General features: G+C 44.8%; 1 long non-coding RNA gene across 1 annotated transcript; it reads left to right on the top strand.

The window, feature by feature from the left end:
- Window positions 1-1380: 1380 nt before the first annotated feature.
- On the top strand, window positions 1381-13418 carry LOC140518167 (uncharacterized). Its single transcript, XR_011971841.1, has 2 exons — window positions 1381-1703; window positions 7593-13418. It is a non-coding gene; the product is annotated as an uncharacterized lncRNA (long non-coding RNA).
- The last annotated feature ends 4580 nt before the right edge of the window (window positions 13419-17998 follow it).

Consider the following 17998-nt stretch of genomic DNA (forward strand, 5'->3'; position numbering starts at 1 on the left):
CATTGTTGTCTATTAAGTAAAATATAAAATGCTGCCTAGCATTCAAGGCTTGCATGTCCAAGCTGGCTCTGGTTTACCTGCCCAGCTTTCTCCTACTGTGTGTTTCCCTGAGCACTTTATATTCTTTACGAACAGGACTCTTCAGTCTCATTTTTATCCCACCCTCTCTGTGCCTTCATTAGGAGTCCCTAGCACTTGAAATAGACACTTTAAATCTGTTGAGGTCCCATTTTTCTTTCAGGGCCCAATTCATATTTCAGGGCCCAGATCTTCCAGAGAACTTTTTGCTTCTAGACTCTGGGGTATGTTCTCTATCTGTCCCCCATGCCTGGAGCATATCTCCACCTTCTGCTTCCCTGGCTTCCTTCAAGTTCCAGCTGAAATCTTATCTTCTGCATGAAACTTTTCCTGATCCCCCTTCATTCTAGTGCCCTCTGTTGATTATATCCAATTTATCCTGTACCTAGCTTGTTTTTCCATAGTTGTTTGCATGTTCTCTTCCCCCTTAGCTCTTTGAAAGAAGGGACTGTGTTTGGCTTTTCTTGTGACTGACAGGCTAAAGGTACACTTCCCCCCTTAAATTGCTCATAGTACTTTGCCTCTCTTTTCCCTTTGTCCTTATCCCATTCTTTCTTCCTATTCCACCATTATTGCCTTGAAATCAGGGTTTTGAGGGAAGCTAGGTAGCCCAATAGAGCATGGGCCCTACAGTCAGGAGGACCTGAGTTCAAAATCTATCCTCAGACACTTGACACTTACTAGTTGTGTGACCTTGGGCAAGTCAACCCCAAGTGCCTTGTCTTCCCCACTCTGGGAAAAAAAAGAAATCAGGGTCTTGGTTCCTTCCATCTTTGCGTCTTCTGCTCGCGGCACAGGGTCTCTCTCTCACACACACCATTAATACCTCTTTGTTTAATAGAACGCATTTGGAAGGGGCTTAGAGAACATCGAGCCCAATTTCCCATTCAAAGGTGGGGAAATGGAGGACCAGATGCGTTAAAACTGCGATGAGCATTTACTTCTCCCTTCAGGAGAGCCTAGGATTGAGGCCCATTCTGGGGAAGACCTTGGTGGAGGGCTCGGTGTCCAGCTAGCTTGCATGCCCTGCAGACCTTGCATGCTGTCCTTACAATGCTGGGCAGTATGTGGCTGGTGTGGACGCGCCACCTGTAGTAAGTGCCCTTGGTCCGGCTTCTTTTTCATCTGCCAGCAGGCCCAGGTCTGGAATTCGAGAGGCAGGCACCCCTCGCCCCAAAGCAGAGTCCATCGGCCTCTGACACTTGGGGTCCCGCCCACTCAGCATGAGCCAACCCCCCCCTTCCCTGTGGGCGGGCCATACATTCGCAGGAACCAATGAGGTGAATGAGTCCGAGCAGGGCCCACACCTCGTCCAGCTGCACCACCCGGCGCCCCCCAGTCTGTCCCACCCTGCTCCGCAGTGGCCCGGGCGGGGCTACTCTGGTCTGGCCCCGCCCCGCCCAGGCGGGCCTAGGGAGCCGAGGGGTGGGCATCGGGCGGGACTAGGGCCCTGGCTGCCAGAGCTCCGCAGTCAGTGCGGGGCCGGCCGCCGTCCGCTCGCCCGCAGGCAAGCGGACCCTGCCAGGGCAGACCGAGCGGAGCCGATCGGGGCCCGCAGCCACCCGCCGAGATGTGCGACTGCTTCCACCTGGTGCTTCCCAACTGGCCCGGATCCCCTGCCAGTGGTGCGCTTTCTCTTTCCTAGCTTTGCTTTCCTTTGGGGGCCAGGCCAGGGGGTCGAGGGGTGGTGGTCCTTGTATGTCGGACTTGGCATGTGTGTGCCTTTGTGTGTTCGTGTGTGATTTGGCGTGTGCTTGGAAAGCGGGGGTGGGGAATGTGTAATTGGACGTTTGTTTCCATGTGCATGACTTTGGTGTGTGTGACTTTGATGTGTGTGTGTGTGTGTGTGTGTGTGTGTGTGTGTGAGAGAGAGAGAGAGAGAGAGAGAGAGAGAGAGAGAGAGAGAGAGAGAGAGAGAGAGAGAGAGAGAGAGAGAGACACTGGGTCTGATGTAGTGGAAAGAGAGTTTGGAGACCCACGTTAGTGTGACACTTAACCGTGGGCAAGTCACCGCTCCGAGACTCATCTGAGAAGCGGAGGCAATGCTTGTCACTCCTTACCCCATACGCAGGGTTGCTGGGAAGAAAGCTTTTTCTAAACCTTGAAGTGCTTTAGAAATGTGAGGTCCCAGGCTGTGGGTCTGTGGGAGTGAGCTGGCCCTCAGTATGTGTGCATGGTTGGGTGTGCTCATTGCACTGTGGATACTACTGAGAGTCCCATCCTAAAGTGGGATTCCAGCTCCCACCTCCCGCCTTGGCAGCATCATCTTAGGGCGTGGTCCCAGGTGCCGCATGGAGCGCTCTTCAGAGCTGGGACTCCAGCCACGCCCAGGCGACATTCTGGGTATCTGGGATCTCCCTGCCATTTTTGTGCCTCAGTTTCCTGATTTCCAGTAGGGAGAGAGATCCCTGCCCAGGTTGCAGGGCAGAGGGCCGTTTTTTCTGTGTGTTACTGTCTGGGAGAGAACTTGGTCCACCTATACCATCTCTGTGCCCCTGGAGGGTCGGGAGAGGGCTCTCTAAATCCGTTAACTCTGATTGGGGCTTAGTTTCCGTGCTGTGTTCTGGTTTTTGGTGTGTCTGTCTCTGGGTTCTTCTCTGGTTCTGCTGTGAGAAGAGGGGGGTGTTGGGGTAGTGATTCAAAGGGCGGACACTTGCCCAAGGCTGGGGCAGTTGGAGCAGTTATTACCAAGGGAGTGCTGAAAACTTTCTCTAATCTTTGTACCCCTGGTAATGCCGAGCATAAGGCATACAGCAGAGCTTAATAAATTTTGGGTGAATGAATGAATGAACTTCATTTTCGGTTAAGCCCAGCTTGGCTCTAGAGCCACTCTGTCTCCCCTTCTGACACTTTTCTGACCCATATTCCATCCCAATCTGGGCACTGAGTTCAGGGGTCCAACAGGTGCTGACTTTCCCAGCTCACAGAAGCTTATTTGGGGAGGGAGACTAGAGGAGAGAGAGTTGGAAGGAGCCTAGATTTGGGAGAAGTTCTCAGGTTGGTGGGGAACTGAATCTGGGTTGGGGAATGAGTCACATTTCTTTCTTAGATCTGGTCCATTGCAGATTGATCCTGTCAGGATTTGAAGCTGTTGTGCTTTATTCTAAGGTCAGGGGATGCAGGTGAGGGCAGAGAGACCTGCCTGGCACCCTTTCTTTCTCCCCCCCCCCCCCATATACTTCTGGGGGTAGGGAAATGGATGAGGCCTGGGAGGACCATCTTTGATGGGGTAGAGCCCTGGCTGGCATCCAGGAAGTGACCCGTGCAGGCTGAGTGTCCTCACCTGGCATGCCTGCATGCATCTGCCACACCCTGGACAAACTGGGCATCTCTCCAAAGATTGGGCCTGACAGGGCAGGGCTGCAGGGGCTGCTAAATTAACCAATTAAAAAGTACATAAATAAATGAAGCCACTCTTATTCCGAGCTTTAACTGGAACTAAGCCTTTGCTCATTGGTTTTTGTCCCATTGGGGCCTAAGATGCCAACACTCATATGCATCTCAGGATCTTTGGCAAAAACAAACAACAAATGCTTCCTTACTCCCCCCTCCCCAAGTCCCCTTAACCCCACCCTTTGAGCTAATTTCTTATCCCACTAATGCAACAGTGTGGACCTGCCTCCTGGGCACCGGCCAGGGACAGACCCAAGTACAGAGGAAGGGAGGGGTCCGGGCTGATGTTTGCTGCAGGACCTGACCTAATTCCTTATATAAAGTAATAACGTTAATGACGCGTAGCACAGTGCCTGGTAAGTACATCGGTGCTTAATACATGTTTATTATAGTTATGTTTCCAGACTGTACCTTACATTTTCCAAAATGTCTTTATTTGCAGACCCTTTAAAGAATCCTTAGGTGACAGGGCAAATTTCTATCCTCCCTATTTTTATGGAGGAGGAAACTGAGACCCAGGGGTTTATTTGTCCAGTCTCCCAGTAATACCTTACCCTTAGCAGCACTTTTCAGTTTTTTTATCCCAAAGCAAATTAAAATAATAATAATATCCTATTTCTATAGGGCAGCTAGCTGGCTCAGTAGCAAAGTACTGGGCCTGAAGTCAGGAAGACATGTTCTTGAGTTCAAATCTGGCCTCAGACACTTACTAGCTGTGAGACTTTGGGCAAGTAAGTCACTAACTGTTTGCCTTAGTTTCCTCATCTGTAAAATGAACTAGAAAAGAAAGCAGCAAAGCACTCCAGTATCTTTGGGAGAAAACCCCAAATGGGGGTCACAAAGCCCCTAACAAGACTCAAACGACTGAACAACATGCAAATAGCACTTTGAAGGCTTACGAAGTATTTTCTTCACGGCCAAATATGAGTAATCTCATTTTATAGTTGAGGAAGTGGCCCAGGGTTGCAACTGCCAAGATTCAAACCCTGGTGTTTTAGCTATCAGTCTGATTGTCCATACTGTCTTTTCACGGGGAGATGCTGCCAATTTCTTTCATCAGCTTTGAGTTATTTATTATTCCCACTTTTTAGAAAAGAAAACTTGAGGCCCAGAGAAGGAAAGAGATTTACTCCCTCAAGGACCACATCCACCTGAGCTGAGGTCTCCTTTCTTACCTCCAGTCCTGTCTTTGTCCACTCCTGGGTTTGAAGTCAAATGATGTTCCCAAGGCTCCCCTCCCAGTCATGGCCTTGGAGTGGACCAGGCTCAGGAAACAGGGGCTTTGTGTTTTCTTCCCCAACTCTCCTGGATGCAGCGGGGTATATGGTCCCAGCCTCATTTTCCTGTACAGCAGGAACCTTTCCTATTCCCTACAATCCTCCTCTCTCCCAGATGCACGCAAGGTGCACACAGTGACAAATATAAACAGACCCACTGACTCCAAGACTTAGAAGAATATACAGCTACATATGCATATGTGCTAACAAGGACGGGGCGTCTCCCTGGCTTGGCTGGGTTGGAACAGGGTGAGAAGAGCTTGTAGGCATGGAGATTGGGTCAATTCTCTCCGGGGGGGGGGGGGGGGTGAGGGAGAAAGAAATCTATTTTTGGAAGGGGAAAAAAGGAGGGAGATGGTTGTAAAGGATGTAAAATATGATACCTGGAGCCACTAGAGGGCATTTTATTGTTTGTGAGAAACGGGTTCTTCTTCCCTAAAGACCCTTTCTTCCTTCCCTCCCCCAATCCCTGCATCTTGCTTGAATCCCCAAGCCAAGATTCTGGGGCTTTTAGGTTTTATCCTTTCCCTATTTTTATTTCTAGGAAGAGGTGATCCTAGGATCATAGATCTAAAAGGGAGTGCAGAGCCTATTTAATCCAAAATCTTCATTTAAACTAAGGCCCTGGGTCACCTATTGATTTACTTAAGATTACACACATAGTGTCAGAGGTAGGATTTGAACCCACATCTTCTGAGTCTAGAATCAGTGTTCATTCCATTGTAGCATGCTGACCCCTTCCTTCCTTCCAGGACCAGAACTGGTGAACCCTTCTCCTACTCTCCCCCGCTCTACACATACCAGAAACTACAAAGGTCTACCTCCTTCTGAATTACAATACACAGCTAACCCTCTTTTCTTTGGAGTCTGGGAGGCTTTTTTGGGTCATTTGTCTGCTCATGGAGGAAAAAATCAGAGTTGAAAGGGATTTTAGAGATTATCTGAGCCAAGATTCTCATTTTATAGATAAATAAACTGAAGGGAAATGGATTGCCCAAAGTCAAGTAAGTAGCAGGATTCAAATCCACTTTCTCTGGCTTTAAATTCAGTGTACTTTCCACCTACCCATACTATCTAGAGAAGTTAGGAAGTTCTTACTCCTCTGAAAGACAGAGGCACTAAAGAAGGAGTTGGTAAGTCGTAGATGAAGTTGAGATCTGGTGAAACTGAAGTTTTCGGATTATTCTAGGATTTCTGTTTCCTAAATTCTTCCATGACCTTTCCTTGAGAGTATCTTTTCCATCCCCTGGTCTCCAGTCTGAAAGCTGACTTCTAAAACAGCCCACTTAGAAAGGTGTCATAACCCACCTTTCTAGCTGGTTTGGAACCTTTTTTCTTCAGAGACGTCTCTAGGTCTAACTCCAGAAAGCCCTGGCTGAAGTTTCAACCTGTTCAACCTCTGTTCCTTGACATGATTGGGAAACAGTTGTACCTTTTGGCACAATGCTACAAATCTACTCTCAAGTCCTTCTGGACCCCATGCCACCTTCTCTCTTCTTGTTCTTTGTCTATATTCACAGTCTCCGTTTCCTTATCCTCTCCCCACTCCCCCGAGATAAATCCTGAACCCCCTAAAATGTGCCCTGAAACCAGTGACCCTCTAATCAATAAATTCAATGAATAATCCCTTCTCATTTTTTACTTTCTGCAGCACTTGACTTCCCAGACTATCTTTTCCTTCTGAATTCTCACACTTCCCTTGCCTTCTGTGACACTACTTTCCCTTGGTTTTCTTTCTACCTGTCTATCTGGGCTTCCCATTTGCTAAATCTAGATATGTTCCAAGGCTATCTTTGGTTCTTTTCCCTCCCTACTGTCCCAACTTTGGTAAATTCATTCATTCAAGAACCAGGAAACATTGGAACGAGGAGGGTCCTTTAGAATCATCTCCCTCAATCTACAGAAAAGGAAACTTTCTGGCTCTAGGAGGTGGATAATATCCTGAAGCCAGAACTTGGCAGGAGGTGACAGAGGAGGTAGAATTACAGATTTAAATACTCTGGAGCTAGAAGGGACCTCAGAAGGCATCTAGTCCAATCCCTCCATTTTACAGACAAGAAAACCAAGGCCCACAGTGACTTAAACAAGGTCACACAACAAATTATCAGAACTTGACCCCAAATCTTCTGGCCTCAAGTCTAGGGTTCTTTCCACTTCACAAACATTACACCTATAACTTCAGTTCTTAACTTGGAAGTTGAAGTTTGGTGGAAAGAATGCTAAGTTTGGAGTCAGAAGATGTGTCTTCATCCTGACTCTGCCCTTTATGCCTATGTGACCTTAAGTGAGTTGTTTAGCCTCCTGTGCTTCAGTTTCCTTATCTGAGAAAGGGTTGGACTAGATGACTTTGAAAGTTCCTTCCAACTCCCTATCTCTGATCTTATGACTCAGAGCCCTGCATCTATAAAACAGATTTATTGGCAGCACATCTACCTGGATATCTGATGGCAGCCTCAAACTCAACATGTCCTATACTGAATTTGTTATCTCCTCTCTGCCCTGACAAATCTGGCTCTCGCTGCCTAGTTCTAAGGATGGCACTAGCATCCTCCAGTCTGAAAACCTCAGAATTATCCCAGTTTCTTTCCTCTCCTTCATCCTGCCCCCATATCCAAACAATTGCCAAGCACTGTGTTACATCACACATAACATTTCTTCTCTCCATTTTGCTACAACCCTAGTTTAGACCCTTTCAGATCCTTATCACCTCTTGTCTAGACTGCTGTAATGTCCTCCAAACTCTTCTGCTTCAAGTATCTCCTGTTTCCAATCTGTTCTTTCCAAGCCCCCTCCCCCAATTAATGTTTTATTTCACTCCTCTCACCATATCATTCCTCTGCTCAGGCATTTGATCGATGAGGACCCAACATCCTCTGTCCTCAGAACACCGTCCTGTGCCCTAGGAACACACCAGAGCTCCATTCAGATTTCCTCTTTCCCAGAAATGTCTTCGCAGATGATGAAAGAGCCTGAGTACACAGAAATCTACTTCTGGCTCACTCCTGTTCTTCCTATTTCTGCTGACTGAGACTTGTTTGGAAAAGTATTAAAAACCAAACCAAACCAAAAACAACCCTTGTATGTGTTTCTAAAGTGCTTTCTCATCCATTATCTCATCTGATCCTCACGGAAGCTCTGGAAAGATGGAAGGTAACACAACTTGTTAGAATGTAATGTAATTAGAATGTAAATGAATGTAACCAGAATGTTTAGAATGTTCGCCCTCATGATGAGGACAGGGACTGTTTTAGGGTTATGTTTGTGTCTCTTATACAATGCCTGGCACATAGTAGGGGAGTAGGGACTACATCTGTGATTCCCTTGGTATAGGGAACTCCCTGGGTGCCGATGGGGCACCCTTCTCTGAAACTTACAGTCTCTTAGTTGTCAACATCTCTAACAGGTAAAGTGACAAAGTCACTCAACTGTGTGACTTGAATCTAGGTCTTCCTGGTTCCAAGTGTGGCTCTCTCTTCACCATCCTGACTCTCAGCACATGATCGATTGAAGGATTATTATCCCCATTTTACAGACGGGGAATCTGAGGATCTGAGAAGGGAAGAGATTTCTTAGGGTGATATGGTAAGTTAGCAGCAGATCTGAGACTAGACCCTACATGTCCTGATATTCATGCTCATATTCCATTACTTTTTCCTCTAGTCTCCCCACATTTGATATCCACCTTGAGGGTTGAGAATCAGGATCTGTATTTTGTTCATGGTGTAGAAGAAAGTATCCTTTGTGAGACCATGACAGTTCATTTCCCATGTGTTTCTTCTGAAGCTTCCCTGCCCAATGCTTCTTCTTGGAGCCCTGGCCTCAGTTTTATTCTAGCCCCAGGTCTAAGAGTGTGACTTTTTGCCACAGGCTATGATTTTGGGGGGCGGTTTGAGTCAGACCCAGTCTGGCTGCTTCAAGCGGCAGAGGCCTTCTGGGGACTTTCTTTCATTCAAATCACTGCCGAAGAATACTGACTGTAACTTTTCCCACTCCTCAGCTCTTCTCATTTCTCTCTGGGTAGTCACAGAATCACACTTTTAGAGAAGACTGAGCCCCCAGAGATTTCTAGCCCTGTATCCCTGGGAAATTCTGGTTGGTGAGAACTAGCAGGGCTAGCAAGCCTTCTTCCTTATGATCGGCTAAGCTCAGTTCTCAAGTGGCAGAGATTCATTCACTGTTAAGTAATTAAGAGTTGACAGCATTTTATGTTTTTTTTTTCCCATGACCCTGATGTCCTCTGGCAATGGGAAAGTGTTCTGTACCTAGATAAGGGAAGTTATGATTATGGGAGAAATAGCTCAGAGTCAGGGCCTGGGCAGAAAAAGGCTAAGTACCACTGCTTAGGGATGGGGAGGTCATAAGAAGGAAGCCTCTGAAGAGAGAAGGCCAGAGGCCTGGATGCTAGAAATTGGTGAGCTTGGCAGCCTCTCTAGAGGAGACCAGAGCACTAGTCATCCCAGGCAGGGTCTCCTGTGGGAAGCTGCTGATTTGGGAGCAATTTTAGCTGCTCTGATTCTTGAGGACAGGGCCTCTTCCCCTTCTTCATCCTCCTCTTTCCAACGAGGTTCTGGCTGAAGAGGCATTTTCCAGGACGACTTTTGAGAAGCTGATGCAATACTGCCAGATTTGGTTGATGTGTTGGTTGTTTTTGTTGAGTTGGCATTTTTCTTTTTTCTTTTTTTAATTTAAAAAAAATTTTTTAAAAAATTCTTTGTTATGAAGGATGGTTCTCTGAGGAAAGGGAGAGTGAAAGGATATCTTTGCATAGGAAAGTGGTGTAAAAACAAAAGATACCAATAAAAATGTTTTTAAAATCAGTCCTGTATATTTTTTAAAATCCCAGATGTCAAGAATAGAAGAAGGAGGTTATGGATCTTCAGATCCTGGAGATTGGATTTATAGTTTCATTTGTTTAGGGACCTTCCAGATAAGAAAACTCCATACACCAATGCAGATTGGCACCTTCTTTGCAATTTATAATATCAGAGAGTTTACTAAAGCACTGAGAGGGTAAGTAACTTCTCAGGACCTAAACCCAAGGCTTCCTGGCATTGAAGCTAACTTTCTAAACAACTGTGGCAAGCTGCTTTTCTCCTTCCCATCATGATATAATCATAATCATAATTATGTAATATAGTATATAAGTATATAAAATAATATAATAATTATAGCAGTAGATACCATATTTTCCCATTCATGGCTTGGAGAAACAGGGAGACTGGCTTGAGATTGTTGTTTGTGTTTTACAGAGGACAGGTTGAGGAATTATGACAGGGAATGATTTGACCACTATCACAGAACTTGAATATGGATCCTTTCGCTTAGAGTCCATGGATCTTCCACATACGTCTGTGGAGTCTAGAGACCTGAGAAACAGTCCTCCCTCCCCCTGATTCTCCCCAGCCCCCTCCATCTGTTCCACAGGGGCTGGACTAGTGTGCAGGGGTTAGATGAGATGGGGGAAGGGTAACAATCATAATGCTCCCAGCACAGCTACATGAGATTTAATGCTTTTGAAAGCACAGTGGAAAGAGTATTTGGGTAGGAGTCAAAACTATTGTTGTTTGTTTTTGTCATTTTCAAAGAGGACCATGACATCAGGGAGGTGATGCTGGAACTTGCAAGTGAGTTGGATTTAAGTGAGGGAGGGCTGTGCAAAGTTACCAGCCTCACTTTCTCCTCCTAATTTGATTACTACCCAGGTTTGAATATCCACATGACCCTGGGAAAGTCCTTTCCTCTTTCTAACCCTTAGTTTTCCACTCCGGAAAATGAAGCTTCTGGATTAAATCTCTAAAATCCCACCCAGCTCTAAATTCTAAGAACTTCCCCTTCCTTTCTATCCCCTCAAGAGCAGCGGTTGTTGTAGGTGCATGGTGTCTTGACTTGCAAGTGAATTGGATTTAAGTGAAGCATAGAATAGTGCATAGAATGCTAGGCCTGGAGTCAGAAAGACCTGAGTTCAAATCCTGCCTCAGACACTAGCTGTGTGACCCTGGGCAAGTCACTGAACCTTGCTTGCCTCAGTTTCTTCATGTGTAAAATGAATCAGAGAAGGAAATGGCAAACCAGTCCAGACCACTTTACCAAGAAAACTCTAAGTGGATTCGCAAAGAGTCAGACAGGACTGAAATAACTGAACAATACATCTATCCTGCAGCCAAGGGAGGGAGGAAAACCCAGTAAAGACCATCATCACTACTTGGGAAATTTGAGTTCCCAAGAGAGCCACAGCAAACCAGCGATGAGGTCAGGACCTGAACCAAGCTCTCTATAGATTCCCTTGTATATAACAAAACTCCTACAACTGTCAGGCAAGGGACACAATGTACCTCATTCTTCCTGAAGCCTCCCTTAAGGGCTGGCTCCAACTTCTTTCCTTAGACGTGCTTTCTAATGAGAAGTGTGCCTGAAAGCTAGTCAGAGTGGGTATCTGGGGAGTACTTTTGGACTGCATAATCTAGAGTTGGGAGGAAACTTAAGACATCACTATTTCAGTTCCCCCATTGTTTTATAGGAAAGTGATTTGCTCAAGGTTACATGCTCAACAAGAGTCAGAATTGAAACTCTAGCCCGGGGGGGCCAAAATTACAAGCCTAGAAGGGTCTACAGACCTCAGGTGGCCTTAGACCTCATACTTAAAAAGTCTCAAACATCCCAACAACAGTCTGTCATTCATCTCTGTTTGAAGAGTTTTAGGAATGGGGAGCTCATTACTTCTTGAGGTTGATTACACTTTGGAATAGCTCTCATAGTTAAGAAGTTTTTCTTTATATCAAATGTGGATCCACCTGGGGACATGGTTCTTCTATCAACCCCAAGAAGTGACCCAGCCTTGGGCAGCTAGGTGGCACAGTGGATAGAGCACCAGCCCTGGAGTCAGGAGGACCTGAGTTCAAATCTGACCTGAGACACTTGACACTCACTAGCTGTGTGATACTGGGCAAGTCAGTTAACCCTGATTGCCTCTAAATAAATAAATAAAAGAGTGACCCAAGCCCTTGGTCCCAGGCCCAGATATTTAAAGCAGGGACAGAGTCTCCTGGGTCTCACCTTAGACTTAATGACAACCTAAGAAAGACAATCAGAGCTGAATATTGAAACTCTGGGATGCAATGTGGGGAACGTGAGGAAGAAAGGAAATAAACATTTATTAAGCACCTACTATGTGCCAGGCACTGTGTTATGTGCTTTACAGATAATATCTCCTTTGATCCTGACAAGGACCCTACGAGGTAAGTGCTATTATTATTCCCATTTTACAGTTGAGAAAACTGAGGCAGACAAAGTTTAAACTACTTTCCCAGGGCCACACAGCTAAGGTCTGAGGCTAGACTTGAACTCAGGTCTTTCTGACTTCAGGCTCAGTGTTCTCTTCACATAGCTGCCTTAGTGTTAAGGTTAGAAGGGAGATCTGGCAAGGCTTTCTGAAAGAGATAGGATGAGTGCTTTGTTGAAGGATAAGTAGGCTCTGGCTAACTAGAAAGGCGGAGAGCTGTGGATATGGGGGCTCCAAAGAATGCTATTTAGATGACCAGGCTGGGGATGGGCAGGCTAGGGAAGTTTCAGGATGGAAAGAGAACTGGATTTATAGTCATCAGGAAACCTAGGTTGACATACAGTAGTTGTATAAGTGGGACATGTCTGAGTTGGTGCTCAGTTGTCTCAGTCGTGTCTGACTCTTCATGACCCCATTTGGGGTTTTCTTGGCAGAGATGCTAGAGCTGTTTGCCATTTCCTTCTCCAGCTCATTTTACAGATGAGGAGACTGAGGCAAACAGGGTTAAGTGACTTGCCCAGGGTCACATAGCTAGTTAAGTGTCTCAGGCTAGAGTTGAAATCAGAAAGACTCATCTTCCTGGCTCCAGGCCTTGTACTCTGTGCACTATGGTGCCATCTACCTGCCCTAATCTCTCTGAAACCTCAGTTTAATTATTTGTAAAATGGGGAAAATGATACTTGAACCACTGACCCTGTGGAGTCATCTGATAGTGCTTTGAAAACCTTGAAGTACAATGGCAACACAAGTTGTCCCAGTTAACGTTATTGTTGTTATTGTTGCAAATTATCCCTGTCTGGGACTGGTCCCCTCCCATGGAACATACTTGTGACATTATTCACAGTTGTCTAGGTCATGCTCACGTTTTTCATGACAATTAAAGTAGCACCACATTCAATGCCTTTCATGCAGTAGGTGCTTCATAAGTGTTGAACTGAATCGATATTTACAGAAGCCCTCCTGCATGCCCACACTCTGCCAGGCTCTGCGTATTCTCATTACATACTTTCACTCAGGCTGTTCCCAAGTCTCCAAAATACCCTTCTTCTTCACCAATACAAACCTGCTGTTAGAATCTACCTCCCCTAGTAATCCTTGCTGGGCTAGCACTGATTTATTGACTTCTTCCTTCTCTGTACCCTTCACCATCCTCTGGCTTATAGCACCATATCATGTGTTGTCTGTGATTAAGGTCATAGGACTTAGAGTTACAATGGACTTACCCACCCCCAATTTATAATTTAAAATTTCTATTTTACTTTTAATTTGTGGAATAAAACAAGCATTTCAATAACAGTAGATTAGAAAAAAAAAAGATGATTCCACACGAAACTGCAAATATGTACAATTTGCTTTTCCTTTTAAATGTATAATAAAGATATGTAAATTTCTTTTCTCCCCTTCCTGGAAATGGCTACCATTAGATACAAATATGTGTATTTATGTGAAATCATTCTATACATACTTCTATTTATCAGTACTTTCTCTGGATGCCGATAGTGCCTTCCTTCATATTTCCTTTGTGGTTAATTTGGGTATTTATAATAGTCAAAATGACTTAAAACAATATTGCTGTTACTGTATACAATTTATATTTTAAAAAAGTTTTGGTTTTATATCAGAGTCACTTGAATGGATAAATTAATTAAAAAATTAAGTGATTACTATGTGCCAGGTGCTGTGCTAAGTCCTTATGAATACACATAGAAAAGTCAAGATAGTCTCCCCTCTCAGGCAGTTCACATAATAATTGAGAGAGACACATTAAAAAAAAGTTCAGTTTCAGGACTGATGGAAAGGCTCAAAAATCCTAATGTTCCATCTTTGGGGTAGAAGACAAGACCCAGAAATTTGTAGGTTAAAATAAGTAGACTAGAGGACAGTGCTGGGGAATTGTAAGGGAGCAGAGGAAGCGTCCATGATAAAGTGGAGAGGATCTTAGGGATAGGGCAGACGGGAAGACCTGGCAGTCTTCCATCTCGTTAGAGGGGATGGAGTTCTTGACTCCCATTTCACCCGGTAAGCAGTCAAGCATCCCAGATGATGGTGAAAGACAGATGGAGGACACTCCCATCTGGTAGAGTGAGTCTTCCTATTGTCTCACCTTCCTGTGGGGTTCTGGGTCAGCCTGGCCCATAGGGAGGGTGTGAAAGAAAGAAAACAATGCGAGGGAGAATTGGGCAAACAAAAGCCCAATTAAGCAAAAAATAACAACAAAAATACAATGACTGTATCTGGAGATTTATGCAACATCCTACCCTCAAAGCCCCCTTGCCTGCCACACCTCTAGGGGGAAGGAGGTAGGTTTCATTTTCTGACCAAAATGAGTAGTGCCATTATCCAGTCTGATTTGCATTTAGGGTTCTTTTAATTGTCATTATCTTATCCTTGCAGCTCTACTTTTTTCATTTGGCATCAGTTCATGCAAATCTTTCCAAGTTTCTCTGAATTCCTCATAGTCATCATTTCTTCTTGTTGTTTAGCTGTTTTCAGTAACATCTGACTCTTTGTGACCCTTTTTGGGGTTTTTCTTGGCAGAGATACTGGAGTAATTTGTCATTTCCTTTTCCAGCTCATGGTACAGATGAGGAAACTGTGGCAAACAAGGTTACACGACTTGCCCAGGGTCACACAGCTAGTTAAGTGTCTGAGGCCAGATTTGAACTCAGGGAGATGGGTCTTCCTGACTCCAGGCCTAGCGCTCTATCCACTGAGCCACCTAGCTGCCCATAATTTCTTACCACACAATAATATTCCTTTATAATCATACATCATTATTTGTTTAGCTCTTCCTCAATCAGTGGGAACCCATTTGGTTTCTGCCACAAAAAATGCTTTGACTCTTTTGGTATATGTGGCCTTGACCTCCTTGGGTCATATATATCCAAAAGCACAACCTCTCATTTTATGAATGAATGGAAGTGTTGTTGTTTGTATTTTGTTCTCGAAGAGGACCATGACATCAGGGAGGTGCTGATTTGCTCAAGGTCAAAAGCTAGTTAGAGCTGGGATTAGACGCTGCATCTTCTGACTCCAAATCCAGTGCTTCATAGGCCTATGATTATCTGGTCCAGGATAATACAAGGTGTAAAGACAGGGGACCATGGGATGAGTGCTAGAGGAGGGCTGAGGGGAGGGAGGAGCCAGAGCTTGAACCCCTGATCACTTAGGGCCTTTGACCTGTAGAAACTGGTAAAATGGAGATAATAGTACTTGCTTTATATGCCTCTCAGGATTGTCATAAGGAAGTTTCAATATTATAGGAATCCAAATATTGCATATAACAATAACTAAATTAGCGAGTCACTCTCAAAGACTATAAATTGTCAAGCAAGTGCTGACCTGTACTGTGGAAGAGTCTCCCTATTAGGAAGAAACATTGTGGAGCAGTGGATGGATGCTGGACTTGGAGTCAGGAAGGCATAGCTTTAAATCCCACCTCAAACACTTCCTAGTCACATAGCATGGGAAAGTCTCTTCGCTTCAGTGTCCTTATCTGTAAATTGAAGGGGTTGGATTCTATGACCTCTAACATCCCTTTTAGATTTAAATTCTATGGGTTTCCTATTTTAGAGAGGAATAAGAGACCCAGACCTATGATTTAATTGGATTAGGGAGTTCCTGGTGAAGATCTTTATTTTTTTTAAATTTAATATTTTATTTATTTTCCCAATTACATGTAAAAAACAATTTTAACATTCTTTTTTTCTTCAAATTTTGAAGAAATTTGAGGAAAATCCTTTCCTCCTCTCTTTTCCTCATTGAGAAGGCAAGCAATTTGACATAGATTATATGTGTGCCATCATGCAAAACACATTTCCATGTAAGTCATGCTGTGAAAGAAAACACAGAGAAAAGAAAAGAAGAATACCGAAAGTAAAGAAAAAATATCTTTGATTTGTATTCAGGCTCCTCCAGTTCCTTCTCTGGAGATGTATAGCACCTTTCATCCTAAGTCCTTCAGAATTAAGACCTTTATCTATTCATACAGATATGTACCTCAGTGTCCTCATGGGTAAAATAGCTGGACTCTATGACCTCTAAGGTTCCTTCTAGCTCTAAAACTATGGTCCTATTGTCCTATTTTGGAGAGGGATGGGGGCCTAGACTTACGATTTAATTGGAAAAGGGAAAAGTCCTAGTAAAGTCCTTTCTCTCCCAATACCCACTTTCCCAGCACCCTCTTTGAAATTGATAATCTCAGAGTTCCTTGGGAGCCCTGAAGAGATTCAATGACTAACTGATGATCATACAGTAGGTGAGGGTCTCTGTGATGTCAGTGCCAGTTCTTTAGCCATTCTACGTTCTGCCTCTTTTTGAGAGGTCCTTATACTATTGAAAGCCTAGGTCCAGTTCCCCCTCCCCCAATTAAATTATTATTATTAAAACTTCAAAATATTAATAATAATGTTCAATGGAGAGACAGATGGTGGGCATGAATAGTCTACAACATCTTACTGATAAAAGAATTGTATAAGAGAAGCAGCTTAAAGGTTGTCTCCAGAGAACTGTCTGACTAGACAAGCAGGTGGGCTGGTCATGTCATGATGGAGAGGGATAAATGATGGGTAACCCATGGGCCTTATTGGCATACATGAAATGACAAGAGATCTAGAGGCAGGAAGGCTTACAGCATTGAAATGGATTTATGGGAGGGAATAGACAGAAATCACACAAGACAGCCAGCCATAGATGTGTTGCAATCTGCTGGATCATTGGAGAGAATGCCCATGTCAATAAGATCACAGATTTATTAAAATATAGATGTATGTCAAGTTCTTCAAACCTTCCTGATTGCAGATTACATTGTGATATTAATAATAAAATTATCAATAATAGCAAGAATGATTTCCTTATAATCCATCCCTGATCCAGAAAAAGCCCCCTTGTTTTGGAAGCATCCCAGTGTCTCATTCTGTTTGGCTCCAGAGGACAGAAGGAGGAAGAGTGGGAACAGATTTCAAAGAGGCAGATTTCAGTTCAATAGAAGGAAAATGGCTTAACAATTAGATCTGTCCTAAAGTGAAAGGGGTGGTGGTAGTGGTGGTCAAGACCAATATTGGAGGACTTGGGAAATGAAGCATGTCCCATTGTTGAGAAGATGCCTTTGGAGACCCTTTAAGGATTCTTTAGTTTGGTGTCTAAGATTCTATGGGTACTTGCAGAATCTCTGGATCTGGTTGCCCTGTCCTTGTATCCAGGGAGGTGGAGGTAAGGGGCAGTCCTGGACTCCCCATTCTTGCTCCAATCAGAAGCCAGCTCTGAGGGGTGGGCATTATGAGTAACCTGGCAACTTGGACCAACCAGGACTTGGTTGAATCACCCGGGTAAGAAAGGATACTCTCAACCAGGGTGGGGTCCAGCCGAGTCCCAGCTGGTCAGATCTGTACACAAAAAAGCCTTGAGGCAAATGTTGGGGGTGGGGAGCTGCTCCTTCCTTAGGCCCCACACCCTGGCCCACAGAATGGGTGACATTCTTGCCCCCCTCCCCAGCCTTTTGTTGGTTATCCGAGGTAGTAAACAGTAATTCCCTTAGGGCTGGGTGGGCCTAGTAATGAGGTTGGCTCACACCTTGGGGTGAGGGCCAAACCCTAACACCCCTACTCCTCCCACTGCACACCCCACCCCAGTAGGTCTGGTTGGCAGCCAGCCCTGCTCAGATGAGTCCCAGTTACCTACCCAAGAATCAGGATCGAAGATTGTTGGGGCAGTGGAATGTTAGGGATCACTAAGTCCAGTGCCTTTATCTTATTGAGGGGGAAAGCCATTGAAGGGGAGGGGCCTGCCTAGTGTCACCCAAATCTGACACTCAAGCCATATCACTTTCCAACTTGTCTCAGACCTTTTTCTATATTCTGGCTCACATGAAAAGGGCCCTGGTATTGAGTCTTAGGAACTGGGTTCAAATTCTATTGCTACCTATTGCTCCTAATTACTACCTCTGTGACCCTGAATGAATAATTCCCCCTTT

The sequence above is a fragment of the Notamacropus eugenii genome, chromosome 1 (genome assembly GCF_028372415.1).
Source record: "Notamacropus eugenii isolate mMacEug1 chromosome 1, mMacEug1.pri_v2, whole genome shotgun sequence".
NCBI lineage: Eukaryota > Metazoa > Chordata > Mammalia > Diprotodontia > Macropodidae > Notamacropus > Notamacropus eugenii.